Source organism: Zosterops lateralis (genome assembly GCF_965231275.1).
Source record: "Zosterops lateralis genome assembly, chromosome: 2".
Lineage (NCBI taxonomy): Eukaryota > Metazoa > Chordata > Aves > Passeriformes > Zosteropidae > Zosterops > Zosterops lateralis.
The window spans coordinates 94,299,384-94,320,143 of record NC_139763.1 but is presented as its reverse complement, the minus strand read 5'-3'; the positions used below and the strand labels follow the sequence as shown (position 1 = coordinate 94,320,143).

Below are 20,760 nucleotides of genomic sequence, written 5' to 3'. Positions count from 1 at the left end.
ACTGTACTTTCTCTTGTCCGACACTAAGTTGTGCATAGCTGACTGTACTGCAAAAGCACAACTGGCTTTTAATCTCATTCAGGAGCAGCTGCTTTCACAGCAGTGAAACGTTTCAGGATGAGCCTGACTGACTTGGTGGATAAATGATTTGAGGTTGGTATAGCTCATAAGGAACCAGCTCGTTTAGGACATGTCACCATCTTAAAAACACTTTTTATTTTTTATCAATTGGAGCAAGCTTTGAAGCTTTCCAAACTTGGCCATGGCTCGGAGAGAAAAATGAAAGCAGCATTTTCATGAAATGCTGGAAATTACAAAACAGGGCTTGGACTTCAAACGGTCCACCAGGACAGGCTGGGCCTTCGCCGGGAACTCATGTCACCTCTAATCACTTGTATTAGTTTAGCACCAGCAAAAGGTGCCAGATTGGTAGCCCCAGGCGCTGCACTCTCTATTTATCCCCAGAGCAGGTACAGCAGGATGGCAGGCTATCACAGAGATGCCAAGCCCTGCTACAATTCCTCCCATCCAGGGAGCTGGTGAGAGGAGGGCGATGAGGTCTCAGTGCTGTGACTGCCCACACGGGGGCCAGTACCCTGCACTATCTTTCAGAAGGACGGGATCCCAAACTGCAGGGCCTGTGAAAGGGAAATAAAGGAGCATCAGTTTACAAAGATCCTCTGAGACAGCGAGATAGAAAGACCAGGGATTCTTTTCTTTGCATTACATTCATTCTAGATGTCTCAAAATGAATGAATACTTGAGAGAGCGACGAGGCCAGAGAGAGTCAACGTACTGAGTACAAATGAGATTTATACGTGGCTTGAGTCACTCCAGACAATTAGCTACCCACCAGGCTGTTTGGTTTATTGTCCCTACTGGATAAAGATTTAATAAGCAGTCACCTAGATGGGAAACATGAGACTTGCAGAAAGGAAACTTTTCATTACTCTACATGGAAAACTTGAGCCTAGTCCTGCAACAGCTCTGCACAGCTGATTCCCACTGGTGTGTCAATGGCTGCAAGATGAAGCTCTTTTTCGTGACAGTCCACATAGGTGGAAAATATGGGAAACACAGGACTACTTTTTACTGAATAATTACTATGTCAGAAATCTTCCACACATTCTAAATATTCAATGGAAATTAACACAGCTTTATTCAGTTTTTTTGTCTCCAGTACTCATTCTTACCCAGGACATTTTTTTCATAGCATAAAAGCACAAAATGCTGCATTTAAAAAACTTATCTACTGGGGAAATATGCTGTGTAGGGAAACATATTAAACAATTCAGTCTATGTTTGGAAAAGAAATACAGATTCATCACAACGAGGAAGGATGTTCAAGAGTATCCTGAAAAAACAGCCGGTATTCAAGCCAAAGGACAGGATGAAGTGGGCACAACAGTATAAAGCTGACAAGCAGATTTAACTGACAGAGACAGAAAGAATTGGAAGCTGCCAAAGCCCAAGCTACATTAGGGCTTCTTCAGATACTACATACACTAAAATTGAAACTAAAACCATCAGTGAGAAGATTTGATAAAACCCCTTCAGATGGGAAAAATCCTAGAAGCAGCCACAGCAAAAAAGAAAATACAAACTTTGGGAAATCATAGGAAAAGGAACACCTATCAAATATAAGACTGGGGGGAAAAAAGGCTGAATTACAGATTGAACATTTCATGACCTCTCAGCAGTCATGCCTGGTATCCAAGGTTTTAACACCCTTCATCAGAAGACTTCTTTTGCTGTTACTACCGCTCGTTGCAAGAGAGCTCAAAGCCATTCATTTGGCACAATTTTTGTCAGGCAGTGTCCCAGAGGGTGTGGCCCGGTCTCCTGGGAATAGCATTTGTTAGTTTTAGAGAACCAGCAGAGGGAGCACATCAGCAATTAAACATGGTTTTCTTGTGTTTGTGCCTAAACAATGAGATTTTTTGGTTGGGTTTTTTGTTGTTGTTTTGTTTTTATTCTCAGCATTCCTCTGTCACTAATGCCTGTGACTCACTTAGCTCTCAGATTGCTGGGAGTTTAGGAGCCAGAGCCATGGAGAATAGCAGACTCCACATCCAACCCACATAAAATGACAGTGGACACAAGCTTTTACCTAGTTGTCTTTCTTCACTTTCTCCCCATATCAACCTCCATCTTACACATTCCTGACATCCTGCCCATGAAATCTTGTACTGCCACATGACAACTACTTTCACATTCCTGCACTGTGACCACTAACTTTCTAGTCAGAAAGAAAGGCATCTCTAGGGAGGAAATAGAAATCAATAATTAACTTTCAGTCAGCTGAAAGGACAACTCAGAAGTCCGTAACACAACTTTCCCAGTCCTACTTTTGTATCCTCAAGAGATTTGTCACACAGCTATTGATGATCTTAGAAATAAGATATTAGAAAGCATGTATTTTTGTTGAGAAGGAACAAAAAGGGAAAAATCAGTAATTCCCATACTCTGAATCAAATGACACACTATACTTGCTTTCATTTTTAGCTGTACCATAACCCCAAGATAAATGCACTCTGAAAGTGTAACATTAAGAGGTCATCTACTGGTGTAGCTTACAGAATGGTCTGTCCTGTAAAGATTTCCCATAGGTGCTCTGAAGCAGGGTGAAAGCACTGCCTATTCGGGTTTCCTTTCTTCTTTGCTGTAGTTACAAACTGGTTTTGATTCAGACTTCTGTACCCACTGGTTTGATAGTAGCTCAAAGATTCTGGAAGACCTATAGGTTCTTGTTCACCTTTGGTAGTGTCATTTACATTTGTACAAACTGGACATAAAATATTACCTAGTGATCTGTGTCCACTCACTGCAGAAAAGCACAAGGAAAGAACTACGACAGGAGAAAGTCCTACAGATGCTGCCAGTGTTTGATTAGGTAGAACTACTTTGTGTTAGAGTCCCTGCCTGCCATGAAAGATCTTGAGGAGCAGTGCCTGAGAACAGCAAGTACAGCACAAGCTGCAAATCTGCCCTCCATGGGCTGGTGGAGCAGGTTGTCACTGGTGGGATGAGGCCATTCTTGGCATGAAAGGATTTTAGCCTTTGTTCTGGAATAGTCCATGGCCTTTCCTCACATAGTGCCACCTAGTGCCAACTGAGCCAGTGGGTCACTTGTCTGGGAGGTGAACATCTGCCTCCTCAAACAGCCTGGGACCCTCCACACTCCTTTCCCCAAAGCCAACAGCCTGCTGTCAGAAGTACAGTGGGGTGTTTTTCCTTAAAGACAGCTTTATCCCATGAGCCCAATTTCCCATTCCTGTACTCTCTCTACTTCAAGATACAGTCTTCCCTTCTTCTCTGCACGTGGCAAAAGCTGAACTTCTTTCTTCTTGCAAACCTCTGGCATGTGTAGCAACCTGCCCTGTGGCACCAGCAGCCCTGGCTGCCCCAGCAGCTACAGAAGAGGAGGTGGCACATGGCCCCGTGCCTCTGGTGACCATTTTACAAGACCCATCTGCAAAGAGAGCTCCTGCCAGCGCTGGGTGGTCAAAATGCCGTCAGAGCACACAATGGTGCTGGAGGATTAAGTACAAAAGTGTAAGAAAATATGAGAGACATAAGCAGTAGTCATTCTGAAATGCTCCTATTAGAGAAGAATTGGATCAGTGCCGTAGAACAAAGACTAGAACTAAATATTAACTTTTATAATAAATACTAACTAAGAATACAGTCAACACTATCAAAGGAAAAACCACCTGGACAAAAGCATTTGCCTTTATTTCCTCCTAACTGAAAGTTGAATACATCCGTTAAAATCTCTTCAAGTTAAAATGGTACAGATCTTACAAAAGTATCTCAAAATTTGGTGTATGGTCAAACACTACTTTTCACCAAGAGAAAACTGGCATAGATAGATTATGAAAAAGCCAAGTTATTTTTCACAGTTGATGCTGTTTGTTTACTTTCTAAAATTTTCTTGGACCAAACTAACAAGAACAGTGAAGTCCGTTTCACTGTGATTTGCCATCATTTTCCCTCTGCACCACAGTGCGAATGTCAGATCCTTCAGAAAGAACAAGTTACTTTTTAACAGTAACTATTCCCAGCCCATTGTTTCAGAAAAAAACAGAAAAAAGAAAAAAAAAGAAAAAAAATACTTTTATAAAGGATTTGGATTTTCTAAAAGTTTTGCTTAAAAAAAATCTAAATAACTTGAAGTCAAATTTCAATTTTTAAATTCTCATTAACATTTATGAATGTCTTTCAGCAGAAGCTCTTTACCATACAGATCGCAGTTTAAAGAAGTCCTATAAAAACAGACTGGAGTGAAACCAACTGAAATCTATAAGGCCACAGCATGCCATCAATTTCTAAACAGAACTTCTATTCAAATTGTTCTGCTTAAAACCTCATATGGTCTGCAAAAATGAGCAAGGTTTTCTTGAAACGATTTAAATAACAATTTATCTAAGACTGTAATCTCTCTTGTATGGGATTTGTAAGCCATCCCACAGAATTCTCTAGCAGGGGACACTATTCCCTATTTACATCAAAGTTTTATATAAATAATATTACAATTTTTTCTTAATATTCTGCAGCTGTTTTCCCTTATGAATAAGCCAGGCCTATGAAGAAAATGTGAAAATAGGAAAACTGTGAGTAATATTTATAATAATGATATAGTCAACTCAGGAAATTGCTACAACTGTCTTTATCAAAATAAACAAGAGAGATATTTTTTCCTCCTTTAAGAGAAAAGAAAATCCTGCACTATTAAAAATAATTTGACTTGGTATTTGTTTGGTATTTGGATTTAACTGTCTTATATCCCATTTTTTGATCCTGTTAAAAAAAAAAAAAAAAAAAAAAAAAACACCAACAAAGCACCCAAACCCCAGCACAAAAACACAGACACGAAAACTCCAACAGCATTGCTTCTCGTCTCCCAGGAGTGAGAGCGGCACATACACACGCCATTCAGCCCAAAATTGCTCTAGCTACAGGGCATGGCAAGGCATGAAATAACTGCTCCAGAGCACTTCCTCATGTGGGTGTGTTAGATAACTGTCTGCTCCAACACTAAAATAAAGCACAGTGTGACCCAATGAGCAGCGCCAGCGCTGCCCTGCACAGCTGCCCAGGCTGCGGGCAGGGGACCCGGAGCACCCCGCGTTGCCCCGCGCCACCCAACCCCTGTGCCAACAGCTCTGGCATTCCCCGAGTTCCAGATACATCACCATATGCTGGATTTAAGTTTACTTAGGCATACTTTACCCTTTGCTGCTGCATCCAGATTGCAAACGGACTTTGTGCCATTGAAAAAGCTAAGTTGTTGGTTTGTTTTTTTTTTAATAGAATATAGTTGGGGTTCAAGGAAAATTACATCCTCCTAGTGAAAGCGGTTTTACTATTAGAAAGAAATCTTACCGGATAACGAAAAATGTTTCCCCTACTGTGACTCTCTTTCTCTGCTTGAATTCCTCTTGCCTGGAGTTTTCATAAAATCAAGAGGTATCTTGTAGTAATTTTTAAAGTTTTTCAAAAATGTTCAGACGAGTCTGAGCTTCTGCTAAAAGTACATGCAAGAATCCTGAGGACAGGTCCATGTGCTCTCCTACGAAAAACCTGGGCTGTGGAGGAACATACACCTGCACTGGTGCAGGAGAAAATGACAGGTGCCTGAAAACCCCTCACCCATCCCCCGAGGAGGATGGCTGCAAACACTCCTGCTGCCTCACTCCAGGCTTACCACCACCTAGAGGCATCAGCAAATCCACCTTTAAGACCCCTACATTTTTTTGGCATAACTTCAGCATCCCCTCTACGACCAATCTGAGTTTCAAAGCCTGAGATTCAAACTTTAGGAGAGGAAGAAATACCTTGCTACAGTTAACGGGTCATTTAGAGCAACAAACACATTTAAAGTCTATCAACAAATTATTAATTTAGAAGTTTTAATAAAAATAAGGAGGAAAAAAATTAGTAAACAATAAATGTCACTCCCCAGCTAAGAAATGAGCCGCTAAATTTTGGCACACTGATATATAAAACCTTGAAAAGTTTCACTCATGTTCTGGAAAAGCTGCTAATAAAATGGAGCAAGTAGTTTCTGTAGTTATAGTGCCAGTGAATAGATCTGCTGCTTTGGATTTCAATTAACTTAGTTTGTTCAGTGAGGAGGCACTTCTGTAGAAATGGGGACTCGTAAGTTAAAGGACAGCTAAAAAAAACCACCAAACAACAGCAAAAAAACCTGTTGGCAGCGAAAGTTCTTTCTGGCTGCAAAATAATGGATTTTTAAGAAACATTTCAAAGGATCTGAAGGTTTTGGAGACTCTCCTAGGCAGCCTCAGGTGGGTTAGGAATATTGCATTATGGACTTCTTTGTGCTAAAAGGAAGGCCTAATGCATGTTTTTAAGAAGTCCGCCTCTTGCTATTAAATAAATAATTTTCTACTAAAAAAAGGTGATTGTTACTGTTCAGAAACCTCCACTGATCAGCGTCCATTTTATATAATTACTTAGGATTCTCCAGAACATTTTATGTAACTCACTTCCACTATCCCTTTTCCTATTTCTTTTTTTCTTTTTTTTTTTTTTTTTTTTTCTGTTACCAGCAGAGTAACAGTTTTACTCTCCAACAGAAATGACAAGAGCTCAGATAAAAAGACCATTTCAAATGGATCAGTTTAAGCAGTCTTTAGAACCCATGATAAATCTGGGCTCCAAAAACTCGACAATGCTAAATGGGCTATGAAATGCATCACAAATCCCTCCCCAGGAAAAAAAAAAAAAAAGTATAAAAAAAAAAAAAAAAAAAAAATCAATTCAGAGAAAAGCTTCAATGTTTGAAAATACAAATAAGCAGCATATTTGTGGAGTGAAAATTGGTAAATAAATAGTTACTATTTCTGGACAAAATGGCTCGATAGATTTCATAATTTTGCCACCACTGTAAAAAAATATCTATTCCCTTCCCCCCTCCCTTCCCCGTCAGTACACACGGAAACACAAGCATAACCATGCATAAAGTGGGAGGGTGGGGGGCAGCCAAGGATACAAACTCCCTCTTAGAAAGTTTGAATTCTTATTAACCCAGTGATGCCTCCATAATGTTGTATTAGACCAGCAACACAAAAGTTAGAATATACATCTCCTTTCTTGCTAGCAAAGGAAACTGCAAAAACACTAATAATGAAATATAGATGTTAAAAATATCCAGGAGGAAAAAGTACACGTACAATAAGCAGAATTAACCCCCTCTGCCCCCACACCAAAACAGATAAACAGCAAAATCTCTGTATAAAAATCCTGTCAGGAAGAGTGGAACCTGCTTTCTCTTTTTTTGCTTTTATTTACTGTATGCCAAGCATGGACTTTAAACTTACAGTGTGCATATATATAGAAAACAAAGAACGAGAGTCACCGTTAACCCTGGTCACCGGCATTACAGTTAAAAGTCATTGGCAAATATTAATAAACCCCCATTTAGCAGTAAATAAGGAGAACATGATATATGGACGGACAGATGGAACTGCATAAACAGAAAAGAAAAAGCAGAGAGACCCACAAACATACGGACAGAGCTGTTTTAAAAGAGTGAAAGATATTGATTTACTTGGAACTAGTGTTGGAAAACAAACGTATTTGTTTCCTTCATGATTAGGAAAAAAAAAAAAAGTAATTAAAGTGAATCATAAGGGGGCACACCCTTAAATAAGTCGGGGAGGGGGGAACATTTGTACAGGGTAAGGCCTTCTATAGATGTTCCGAATTTTAAGCTGGCAAATAGGTCTGGCAAACTTACATCTCTAAATTAAAAATCGAGGGGGGGGGCAGGGGGGGGGGGAGAATAAAGAACTGCTGGTGGTTTAAGGAGAGTAGAGGCTTTATTCTTTTATGTTTTATAAAAGTTGACTGGCCTACCTTGTTCCCCAGTCCTCAGTTTGTCTCCTCATAGTCGCTGTCTCCCTGGAAGTACAGTGTGAGTGGTAATGACTGCCTGCCTCCCTAATGAGTCCATTTTCCTGCTCTTGATGTTGTGTATATACACACACTGCAACCTACCTTACAAACCACAGAGACGGGGAAGGGAGAGCGAGCGAGAGAGAGCGAGCGAGAGCGAGCGAGAGTGCGAGAGACAGGCAGAGCCGGGGAGGGAGAGAGAGAGAGAGAGAGAAAGGCGCACACAGACAAAGCCCTCCTACCAGACAGCAGACAACCCTCCTTCCCCGAGCTAGCAAAATACAACTCGGCTAATGCAGCAACAGGTTCAATACCGCCAGGCTGAGGCAGCCTAGCAAAGGTACACGGGGCTCAGCAGCCTCGCTGGCAAATAAACACTCCGCTGCCGCCTGGCTCCACCTTTCTTATTTATGTTACAGGATGTTGGAGCGCATTGTTTCAGGCAGCCCATATGATTATCATAAATACATTTTTTTTTTTTTTTTTGTGCGTATTAGCGTGAAGCTATCAGCCATTCTGCTCCGTAACCTTATAGCTCTAACACATGCGGGGAAGGTGTAAACATATCTCTTTTGACAGGCAGACTACACAAAGCCCACTGATGATTTTAAAGTCATGAGATCTTTTCAAGAAAAGACGCTCCTGAAGATAGGTTTCCCCAGACAATAGGGGAGCAGGGAAAATTGATCTTGATGAGGAAGAAGTCTTCCTAAGAGACTGCTCGGTAAACAATTGAAAAGAGAGGGCTATTCTCCCCAGCATTCCCTCCTTTCAAAAATATATATATTGGGAAGCTTCTACCCCTACAGCTATAATAATGTGCTGTGCTTATGTCTGAACAGGTGCAATGCATATAGTACATGGTGTTACAAGGACAGAAATAAATCTCTCAAGTAAAAAAAACATTTTCCCAGTTGCAAACAGGCCAAGGTTATTTAAAATACAGGTCTAATCTGAAGAATGTTCTCCCCATTCCTTATATATTTTTGCCGGGGGGAGGAGAGGGGATGGATGGGTGGTGGAAGGTGCAAAGCAGAAGCAAAGATAGGAGAAACAATATATGTAACCAGTATCTATATTTTTATTTTTACAGTATTGTGTCACATCTGAAGAAGATGCACGCTGCTTCTAAAATAATTTTCACTCAGCCCTGCTTCTCATCACACGTAAGCTTATGCTATCACAAAAATTCTGTTTACTGTAATGACAACAGACGCGTCAAAGTAGGAAGAACAGGGAAAAAACATTTTGCACCTGTATTTCATCTTTGGCAAAGGTTCTCCAAGAACTTTATCCATAGAGTATTTTTTAGATGGAGATACTAGGTTAAAAAAAATATTATATATATATATATATATATATATATATATATAAAAAAGGTTAAGTGATATTCCCAAGGTTATGCTGTAAATCAGTAGAAAAACCAGATGAGAACTCAAATCTCCTGAAGCAAAACAGACTTTTCCTGGAGTAACTCATACCCACCTAAAAGTTAAGTGTCCTGTCTAAGCCAGTTGTGTAGGCTCCCTCTATTGTCAGTGGAGAGACAGGCACCTCCCAAAAGCAATTCATCCCAGCTTTCTCTGTCTCCCCACTAAACAGGGAGCCTACACAACTAGATTAGGCTAAGCAGCTAGCTTGTAGTTGGCTAAATTAAGTAAAATGAATCTCACTTTTGATCTAAAGCTCTATTAAAACATCCCGCTTCCCAAAATACATTTTTATTATCACATTTATTATTAGGCAATATATGCCTAAATTGTAGTGATGGAAAAGGGATAGCCTGCTGACTAAAAGAGACAGGTAAACTCCCTAGATTCATGGATTTGTACCCTCAGGCTGGCTGGATATTCATGATTCACAGAGTCTTTATAATATTAACCAGCCTGGTGACTGGTGAATTTGATTAGTTTTGTTCACTGGTAGATGGTACACATTTTTGTATTTCGCTTATAAACATTCTGGTTTCATCCAGATGTACAGTAAATACAGAAGGATTAAGTAATTTATTTTAAAAGGTTAATTTTCATTAGTTTTTTCATCAAAACACAGCCTCTCTTACCTTAGGGTAAAATATAAAGAGAAGAAGCTCTAATACATTACTTAGTTCAACTCCTTCTGTAATATTTAGCTACGTACACACCTGGCATATGTAGAGGCAGCTCTCCAAGTTACTCCAAATATATATTACAAACATTTAGTCATATTACATATTTTCTTCTCCGGACTTTATGACCATAATCACCTTATTGAAGGGTATGTAAGGTCAGGAAAGCAGAAGGGGCATTTGTAGACTTTGCTTCTAACTGTGGTAACTCGATCTGGCTGTGTAAGTACCAATTGAGCAGTCACTGCCTCAGTTTTTCCATCTGTAAAACAGACTCAACTGTAGTTCCATGAGTAGATGGTACTGTAAATATGTGAAGAGTCTTCCCATCTTGGCCTGGCATCTCTCAGAGTTTTACGATGGCAAATATCATGGGAAAAATATAAATACTTTGTCAAGGGGACTTGTGTCAAAGCCAGCTGATGAAAATCACAAGTTCTCGTATCCTTATATTCAGTTCAAATAATAGGAATAGTCTCTGAATTAAAAATTTAAAAAACAGGTCTATCTCAAAATGAGGATATCAGATGTGAGAAGTTCTTGGCAGCCTGGAATATTTGACCCCAAACTAACATTAATTCCTTTGTCCTACCAACCTTACACATACAAATCTGAAGAGATATTTAAAATGTACCGGCTTTGGATAAAAAAAAAACAGACTTGACCCTTCAAATATAAGACATTCAGGTAGAAATCTGAGTACTGAGTCAGAAACACTAAAGTTTGAAAAATGTTCAGATTTGCAATTGATACAGATCCAAAACCTGTAATTTGGGAGGCACATAGATTTTTAACTTTCCTCTAACTTTCTAGAGACGTCATATATGCATCTGAACCAGGATAACAAATTCCTTCATGTTTTGAGGAAGTCTGAATCTGAGTAAGAACGCTAGAACTGAGCCCAGTTCCCCTCACTTACAACAATGCTTAGGGCCAGACCCAAACTGGAACCCAAAGCCACCCCTTCCAAAGTCTCATGGGGTTTGTGTACTCACAGAACTATAGAACTAAACCAAACATTTTCAAACCTCAGGATTGTTGGAAAGCAAATATGGAGTAGATTCCAACTTAAGCTAGTCTTGGCCCTCAATCAGAAATTAATCAAATTAACCATAATCATTATAAAGTCCAAATATATGTTTGACCTGAATGAAAAAAAACCCCACAAGATGTGATTGGCACAACTGGTTCCTTGCCTGGAAGTCTTTCTTAGACTTAGATCCTAACCATCAATGGCTCGATTCTGGGTTGTCTTATTAATCATTTAATCCATCTAAACCATTTTAAAAAATCCTGAGTGGTGCGATTTGAATGGAGAACCCTGATTTAATGTTTTGCCAGCATAAAGCTGCCCATTTGCTTGATTCAAAATGCTTAATGAAATCCTGCTCACCACCACACCACACTCCTGTGGGTCTGCAATTCCTCCTCTCCATTACACAAGGAGGTCAATGGCTATGTACTTGGATCATTTGCAAGAAGAGGAAGGAGGACGTGTGGCTGCTGGCAGCTTTCATCTCTGTCACAGGACTGGACACAGAGCTGCCGTGTGACAGTGAGGGCCTGCATGGCAGTCACACGGCTGGCCTGGGCCTGGCCATGCAGCAGAACAGGCAGGCAAGCCCTTCTCATGTGCCAGGATCGTACATCTCCCATGGCACAGACACCAAATTTTGGTTAGGCCATGCACAGTGTCACCCCAGGAGAAAAGAGTCTGGAACAGGGCTCCCGGCTCACTTAGTGAAAGGCTGCACTACCCATTGTGAATGCAAGAACAAGCAATGCTGGTCTACCCAGTAGATGATACTCCTGCTTTTCTTTTTCTGCAAATTTGTCTTTTCAGTTCAGAGTTAGTCTCTAGCAACTGTCATTAGGAAGGCAAAAGAGCCCTAACCCCTCTAGCAAAGCCTCCAAAAGAATGAGAAACAATAACTAGCATCATAAAGGCAGGTGAAAAGTTGTCGTGTTTGGTGCAGCCAGAGCATCCAAAGAGTTGCAGAGCCCTGATTTTCAGTAGTAAGGGGAACATAGGGAAAACCAAAGCCCCCACCATAACTGTGAAAGATCTTGTTGCAAATGAAAAGATTCTGGATGACGGACTGAGAGGGAAGGTAGGCACTTCAGTGCCTAATAACATATTCTAGACTGCTCTAGTCTCTCCTCTCCACTTTATGTCTCCAGGCACACCAACATGCTAAGTTTAGACATATCTTGTTGGCAGCCAAAACTGGAAAAGGAGTCACGGCATCATATAAACATGTCTGAGGATAAGAGCTACTTCCTTCAGAAAAAATACATTAGCCTCTTAGCAGATACCTAAGGGTTGATTTTCAAATGCTGAAGAAATTTAAGTGAGACTGACTCCATGAACTGGTTGGCTACCTTGCCTATCCCTGTGATGGGCTAAAACATGGCTTTTGATGTACTTCACATATTTACCCCATGACATTTCCATTAATAACTTCAGGGAGCTCTGCACTACCAGAATCCCAGGAACTGTTCCTAGAAACCAGGCTGGTTTAACACCATACTGCTGTTAAAAATCCCAGGCAAGCTTCCATCACGATTCTGTTTCAGATGGTACAGGCAGGACCTAGAAGCAGTCACAGCAACATGTCTGAACTTGATTGCTTCCACTCAGTCCCGTTAACCGCATACACGGGTCTCTGAGACTCCCCTGGTGTATCACACCATCTTGTTGCCAGCCCAACAGGATTGGTGATTCACATGTCTCTACTGGTGTCCTGCAGTGTCTCTGCAACTTTGTGCAAATGTAATGAGATGCCAATTAAAAAAGCTCAAGAGTCCTGCAGTGTGGCAGGCTGATTCAAATTAGATACCTGTATGAAGTGATTAAAAATAGTTTTTTTAAACCTGAAGATAACAGGAGGACAGTATGTTCGATTTACATCAGCAGGGGCCAACAAAAAACATAGAGGGACCACACAAAGCTTTTTATTCTTGCAGATTAACTGGTGATGATGTTGAGGACAGGAAAGGGGAAATACAGTGCACTTCTGGTGGTGCCTTTCAGTACGCAAAGAATCTCAATTGTTCTCCCATCTCAGCAGTCACTACTTACTGCCAGATCTCCAAATAAGTAATACCTTCCTTTAAAATAGCCACTTTGGTCCATCATAACATATTTCAGTGCATGTAATCATAAAAAAATCAAATCTCACTACTTCCTTTGGCAACAAAACTACTGCCATTCTCATTTTACAGATAGAAAAAAAAAAAAAAGGAAAAAGTTAATCACTCTGTTGAGAACAGAAAGTGAGATTGGCATGTTAGCCTCTCCTGATCACAAGTTCAGGCTATGTTGCCTCTATGGATCAGTCTCTCAGACAGTTCAGCTGACTGGCAAGAAATGGGATGCACTAACTGAACCAGAACTTTTCTACTGTTTTTTGTTGTTGTTGTTGTTGTGGGGTTTTTTTGTTTTTTTTGTTTTGTTTTGTTTTAATCGCAGAATATCCTGAATAACAAACCAGATGCAAAGCTGACATGTCTCCAACAACTTAAATAGATTTGTGTAAATCTGTGTGCAAGCAGTGTGTACCAAATACCCACTTTCCTTTGTGCTGACACCACCTGTACTTCAGTGCAGGAACACTTTGCACAATGACTGCTCCCCTAGGCCACCTTATGTTAAGGCTGCAAAACAGTGTTTCTGTTGCATAATCATCCCATGTCATACATTTCTCTAGTACTGAGTTGGGTAAATGTTACTGCTACATCAGTAAATTGTGAGAGTGAGATCCCACAACATAACAAATTTTGTACCAGCAAGGCCAATCCCTTGCTTTTATACTCATCAACATGGTGTATATCAATCACCACCTAGAGGGATTGAGAACCTCATCAACTCCAGAAGACAGTATCGCACCAACATATTGCTTTCCAATTCAAAAACCAAAACCATACAAAAAGCCCTCACACATACATGCACATGAACTTGGGACGTCCAGGTGTTATTGTTAGCTTTCTGTCCTGGATGTGTAGATTGTGTTGCAATTATTTAACCCCTAACAAGGTGTAGTTATGTGTAGCCTTGGCTGTACATATATGTTCATCCTCTCCACTTACAGGGTGCTGGGATATTACCTTTTTTTGCATGGGCAGGCCATTAGTGACCAATTTAGCTGTTGAGCTAAGCTGCCAGGCCCTCATGCAAGCTGTGGAGTTACAATGAAGTCAGATCTTGTTACATAGCCCACTGCATTGTATGGTGCACCCTCTACTATATAACTATACAGTTTCCACAGGTTACGCCTGATTCCATTTTAGAGACATTGCAGTTCAGTCAACACTTAAGGACTAGAAATTGGATTAATTTCTTATGAAAATCCACACTGAATCCATCCCAAACTCAACAACAAATAGTAAAAAGTAGTTTTATCACATGAAAAGAGCTTTGGTAACAAACAAATCAGCATTCATCACTCTCTTCTGCCAGATAACCAGGATGAAAGCTATCAAAGATCTCTATTTTTGCCATAGAAAGTTAAGGAGCATGCAAACTATTGATTGCAGGATGATTTCAGTCATAATGATTTCAGACATAAACCACAGTGAAAATTTGGAAGTTCAAGGTGGTCAGCATTTCTACTTTTACCTTGTTTAAATAGTAGGAGGGAAACCAGCCAACAAATCAACACAAACTTCTACAACTCCAGTGATTGTAGCAGCTGAGATGCACTAAGTTTACCATGAATGAAGATCTGATCTAGATGGGTGAAAAAACTGAGACACATCACTAGCAATATTTTGGAAGGTTTTATTTTACCCTCTGAGTGCAACAATATTTTCATAAGCTTATCAGCGTGAATCCATTCTACCTGGAAAATATTTATGTCAGCATTTTCAAAGATGCTACTCATTCAAGAGGTAATTATCTCCTAGTTTAGAATATCACATCTGAGAATACTGCCCCCTAAATGAATAGCCATTTCTGGAAAAATAAAAACAAAAATGCAATTTCAGTGTATCAGATATATACAGATACAAATTTCCTACTTTAACTTTTATTGACTATACATGAAGTGGACAAAACTCCTCTACAGAAAAGAGACAAACAGTGTTGAAACTTCAAACATCTAAAAACTCTTCAGTTATGTGATTATCTTAAAAGCCAGGGATTTTTAAAAAGCTCTATTATGATCAGAATTTTTAAAAAAATCTTTTTAATGCATTATTAAAACTAGATATTCCTTTATGTATTTTCATAAAGCTAAGGATATATGACCAAAAGTAAAAAATCATAGTATTTACAATAATGCTGTACTATTTGAAAGAAGCAGCAAGAAGTGTCATTATTCATCTAATACTTCACCATGACATCCCTTCAGTGGCTGTAGGATTATTTTCCTCAAATTCAGTCATTGTGAGAAAGTTCCTCTACAAGACTTTTCTCCACGTATTCTAGGCAAGGGTAAGCCAATCCATTTACCAGACAAACTGAAGTTGTAAGTTGCTGAAAAGACTGGACTTTAGCTCTTAGGCTTGTTTCTCACTTGGAAGCATTTCAGCCCAAAATTTCACCATAGGACCAATTTCACTGTTTTCAGCTGCCCCAAATTCCTGCTAAGTCCCTGTGCTTAGTGTTTCTGGATATGTGCCCCTAAAATCCCACTGCCAGCTAAGAGAAAACATAAAGACCAGGGACTTGGGGGCATTTAGACCAAGTGGCTCTGACCTGTGAGTATAAAAAAGTGCCTGATTCTGTTTCAGGGCTAACTAAATATTGTAAGACCATTCAGTAAAGCAGTAGAAATGAGTAAAACATCAAGCAAAGGTTTGTCTTTGATAGCCTCAGAAGCCCTCTCCAAGAACAAACTTAACTGCTGAGCCCTGTCTCACACACACTGAAAACACTAGTAAGGACATAACCCTTTTATTAACAGCAGTGCCCTCAACATTAAGTATAAAAGTTTCATGTTCACAAGCCTTGATTATGTGTAGACCACCTCAGGATTATTTTTGTGTCTAGGTGGGCAGGATTTGTTGGCTTTGAAACATTTAATCAAGGATGTTTCTGAAGAATAAAGAACCAAGATGCAGTAGATGTAATAAAGAAAAGAAATGTCCTGGTCTCTCCTGGGGTTTTTTGGGGGGGGGTTTTTGGTGGTTTTTTTATTTTACTTTTCTATAAGCTGAGTTCTATTAGAAAGACTAGACTGAGTCCAATTAGTCCTTTAGTTTTAGCCTAAAGGACAATATTTTTTGATAAAGTGAACACAGGTTGCTCAGCTGTTTTAAAGGACACATTTAGAGGTGCATTTCTTTTCCTGAAGATTTAATTGAAGTCCATTTTGAAAGGAATAGATGAGAGAGTTTATTATTTAAAGCCAAAGAAAGTAAAAGCAAAAAGTTGTAATAACTGAAAATTAAACCTCAGGTCTTATTTTACACAAGAAAAGAGATAAGAACCTTTCTCTCGATCAAACCTGTCAAAAATTGGAAAATCTAGCAAGGTTAGTGGTGGTGTAAGTCTGACAGAAATGAGCTTTGGTATCCTACAGACAAACAACTCTTTTATTTTGCCTGTGTTTGAACAAAAGGGCCTTTCATTACAGAACTAGAACGTACAGAACAAGGTGACATAATATTTTCAAAATGATATAATAGAAACAAAGTGTACCAACTTCAATGCTACTCTTCAGTCAGGTTTTGTAATGAGCCCAACTCAGATACTATTTTATGGTCAAAGGGCTCTTTTTCTATAACTTTCTTTGCAAATATTAGCTAGGACTGTAAGATTTTGTATTGCTACCAGGATTATCTATGATTATATAATGAGAGATCCCCTTTGTAATATATGTGCAATTAGGCATAATTAAGTTTGTCAGAGGAACGTTAATTTCCTGACTTTTGAGTAAATAAAGAATCAATGTTAACGTTGCACTAATCAGTACTAACTAACATTTAATTTGTTTTGTTTCAAAGTCAGAGGTCACATTGTGAAACCATTTGATAATATGCAACAAAAAACTCAGCAAAATAAACAGAAGTTGGAATAAAGATAACTTTATATTAACTGGTACTTTGCTGTCCTACTGTTCCATTTGTTGAGTTGTCCTGAAGCCAACAAAATATTGGTAAGAATCAGGATACAAATATGACTTTAAGTAGTCTCTGTTGTAGTCTCAGAATGCATCAACATTTGTTTTTAACACACTGTGATAACATCACAGATGTTAGAACCGTAAATGCCAGTATACCTTTACACTTTCTGTTTCAGAAACAAAGGTACTACCACCACAGCTAAAGGGAATTCTCACCAGCTTCAGGAAACCATTTGAGGGCCATGCACCAAGCAATGGAAGAAAACCATGTCTGATAGAATTCCTGCGTAAGTATCGAGCTATACATCACACATCCATCCAACTGAGTAAGCAAATGAGTTTCAGCCTGAAATTCCTAGGGATTCCCAGAGTAAAGCTGCAATGTACCATAAAAATTCACTGAGGATTTTCAGATATGGGATTATAGGGGCAAACTGTGAGCAAGCTGTTAATGGTTACCTGGTGCAGCACTGGAATGACTGAGACTGGGGCTGCCTGTTTAGGCACCATGTGCAGCTCGTGTAAGCATCTTTAAAATAGCTATGAGAAAAGGAGCCACAGGGTTATAATGAAGAGAATTTATGGGGCACTACTCTCCCAAATTGCCGTTTCAATATAAACAGTATTCAGGGCTCCGAGTACCAAAATGTGACAATGCTGAAGGTCTCTGTAACAGAGTTATCTCTTCTTTTTCCTGCCTTATTTCTTGAGAAAAAAAACCCAGTAAAGCAGCAAATAGTTTCTACATTTAAATGACTGACAATAGTCTTCAGAGTCAACACTGCTTGACACATCCAAGAATTCTTGTATTAGGAGACTGACTGGAAACAAACAAGTGTCAGCTCACATCTAATGCAATCTTTAATTAGAACCTCCCAGTCAAGCAGGCTACAAGCTTTTTACATCCTAAATTCAAGCTGTAATTTTGGAGCAAAAGAAGTCAACCTCCAGGGAACAAAAGCGCCAGTTCACCATACTGCTAAAAGTCAACTCAGTCTGACCCCTGTTTCAAAATACGAAGGTAAGTGATAAATTACATCATTTTCTGGCACAGACAAGATATAACAATTGCTATGAATTTTTAGTATTAGGTACTTAATGATGCTGGAAGTTCTTTGGGATAATTGCAGGCTAGTCCTCTGAGAAATGTTATGTGCAAGACAAATAAAGCAAAAAAATCTGACTTACAGGTTCTATCCACATTCATGTTACAACACCATCACAGGTCTCAAAGCTTAAGATTATCCATCCCTATCTACAATAAGAGTTCACTTTCAGAGGAATGAGAAGACTTGCTTCACAATAGCTCAAAGGTGTTCAAATCCCTGCCAGACACTAACACTTCATTCCATTCATGTTAATGGAAAATAGATGTCCAAATTCCCAAAGACAGCCCTTTTACCACTGGGCCTAAAGAAAGAGATTACTTGAAAATATCTTTTTATCACAAGAGAAGACGGGAAAAAAAATTCCAATTAAAATTGGTGGAATTGATCGAAGAATGAAAGCCATCAAGGAACGAGACAGGCAAAATGGGGAATAAAGTAAGGGAAAAGTGCATAAAGTTATCTCAGTCTCCTCAAGGAGTAAAATAAAAACCTTCCTACCAGAGTAAAAGAAGATGTTTCCAGTTTGTTTTCTAACAGCTAAAAAGAAGTGTAAAGACTAGAAAGTAGATTGAAAACTGTGGCAAAGGCAGATCATAAAGCTGGAAGTAAAACATTGTACCATGAATTACTCAATTGTCACAATTAAATGGCCAGAAATTATTTGAATGTTTTAGGAGTAGCCATAAGCGCCTCTAACATCACAAGTTTTACTCTGAACTGAAATCCTTCTGCTCAAAATAAAATTCCTAGGCAATACTACTTGAGCTAAAAAAGTATCTCCTACAGCAGTCTTTAGGCTTATCATGGAGATCTGCACAAGTGTGGGAAGGGCAGTGGATTGTGGCATGTAATTAAAAAAGTACAGTAAAACACCAGGACTGAGTTGCAGCCTTTACCCTGCTCCTCTTAGCACCTTCATTCTCCATCTCCTCCCAGCTAACTCAGCCTTTCAGTCCTCGCTTCTCTCACGTGCACTCAAGATTAGATCAAGTCCTGGGAATTTCTAAGCAGAGCTCAGGCCTAAGACCATCCCTGTGGGGCCAAGGAAGGACTTGATGGATAAAGAGCCAACCATCCCACACAGTTACCGCTCCACACATTTCTCCCACTGTGGCCACATTTACAACCCACAGAAAGCTTCTTGGAATTTCCTGCAGTACCCGATACGTCCTTCTCCCTCTTAAAGCAGTACATGCACTTCCATCTTTGAGAAAACATCAATAAACAGTTTAAATAGTTACTTGCCAAACTGACAGCTAGATTCTCATTTAAGAGAACTACACCTATGACTGCACAGAGAGGGTAATTATAGCATCATGGAATGGTTTGGGTTGGAAGGGACCTTAAAGATCATCCAGTTCCAACCCCCTGCCTTGGGCAGGGACATCTTTCACCAGGTTGTTCGAACCCAAATCTGGCCTTGCACACTGCTGGCACATGGATGCACACTACTTTGCAGCTGTGAGAGAAACTGAAAAAACAAACAAACAAAAAAAAATCCCCAGAGGCAAAAAATGGCAATGAACCATTGAGGACCACTAAATATGATAAATATGAACACAAGCAGCACAAATTGTATGGTACTGGTAGATTAGCATATTTTTATTTCTCAGCAATTGAAAGCATCTGAGTTGCACTGGCTTTTAGAGAGCATGCTCCCCATGCTCTCCCATGTAAACACCAACCCAAAATTCACACAGATGTAATTGGTGAGACAGAGCCCTGACAGACAAAACTAGGGTTTCAAAAGCAGAAATACATTTGACCCAAGATGGCCTGCTCAGCCCCTCACAATAGAGCCAAGGAAGATGTTAATAGATTTTGCTGCAGGGTTTGCTTATATATAGTTTGGCAAAGAGACCATGAGTCATGTTACCTATATTTACAATGTCAGATACAGAAACAATCCAGGGCTGACTATTCAGGATCTGACACTTAGAAATGTTTACATGAAAATAACAAAGAATAGGAAGAAGTGATGCTTGAAAAATAGGCTCTATTTTCTATCTGCAAATGAGAAATTTAAACATTCTAAGACTCAACAGGAAAGTGACACAAGTAAAGCGGTTCTGTCCCTCTTAAAAGACAGCAAAAAACATAAACTCTTGCCTTCCTACTTACATGGGGAATAACACTTTCAGGGCCTGATGAGAGAGATGCTGCTAGTCAATGGAATCATTTTCCAATTTATGCTAAAAAGAAAGTAACACATGAAACAAGTTTTGAACATGAACATACAATACTTCTAGTATCTAAAAACTTCCATTAAGTAATCTGAGTGTTCGATAACAACTCTAACAAAAGCCAGAGTTCTCACACAGGTTTTCCATCCTAACTGTTAAATCCAGACTACAGGCTTCTTGCTCTGCTGTTAATATTAAAGATACCAGTATTACAAACTGGAGCTTAATGGTTAAGGCACATAAAAATATTCATTTATCTGACTTCAAGGGAAGTTGGAGAAAGCAACAAGTGTATGCATGTACCAAAGTAACAAAACCCAAGATAATTCTTTAACACTATAATGTAGGCATTGTCGAAATTGTTCAAGAAG

At 39.4% G+C, this 20,760-nt stretch overlaps 1 protein-coding gene across 15 annotated transcripts in view; it reads right to left on the bottom strand.

Moving 5' to 3' along the window:
- Positions 1-20,760, bottom strand: part of ZBTB20 (zinc finger and BTB domain containing 20) — a 471,839-nt gene that overhangs the window by 435,215 nt on the left and 15,864 nt on the right. For 3 of the 15 annotated variants that reach the window (XM_083884708.1, XM_083884716.1, XM_083884717.1), the window contains exon 1: positions 7,885-8,710. The exons of 1 other annotated variant lie outside the window; for it this stretch is intronic. The gene's annotated coding sequence lies outside the window, so the exon portion shown is untranslated. Of the gene's footprint in view, positions 1-602; positions 639-7,884; positions 8,712-20,760 lie in introns of those variants that run through there. 11 more of the 15 variants (XM_083884718.1, XM_083884722.1, XM_083884723.1 and 8 more) reach the window with 9 other exon arrangements.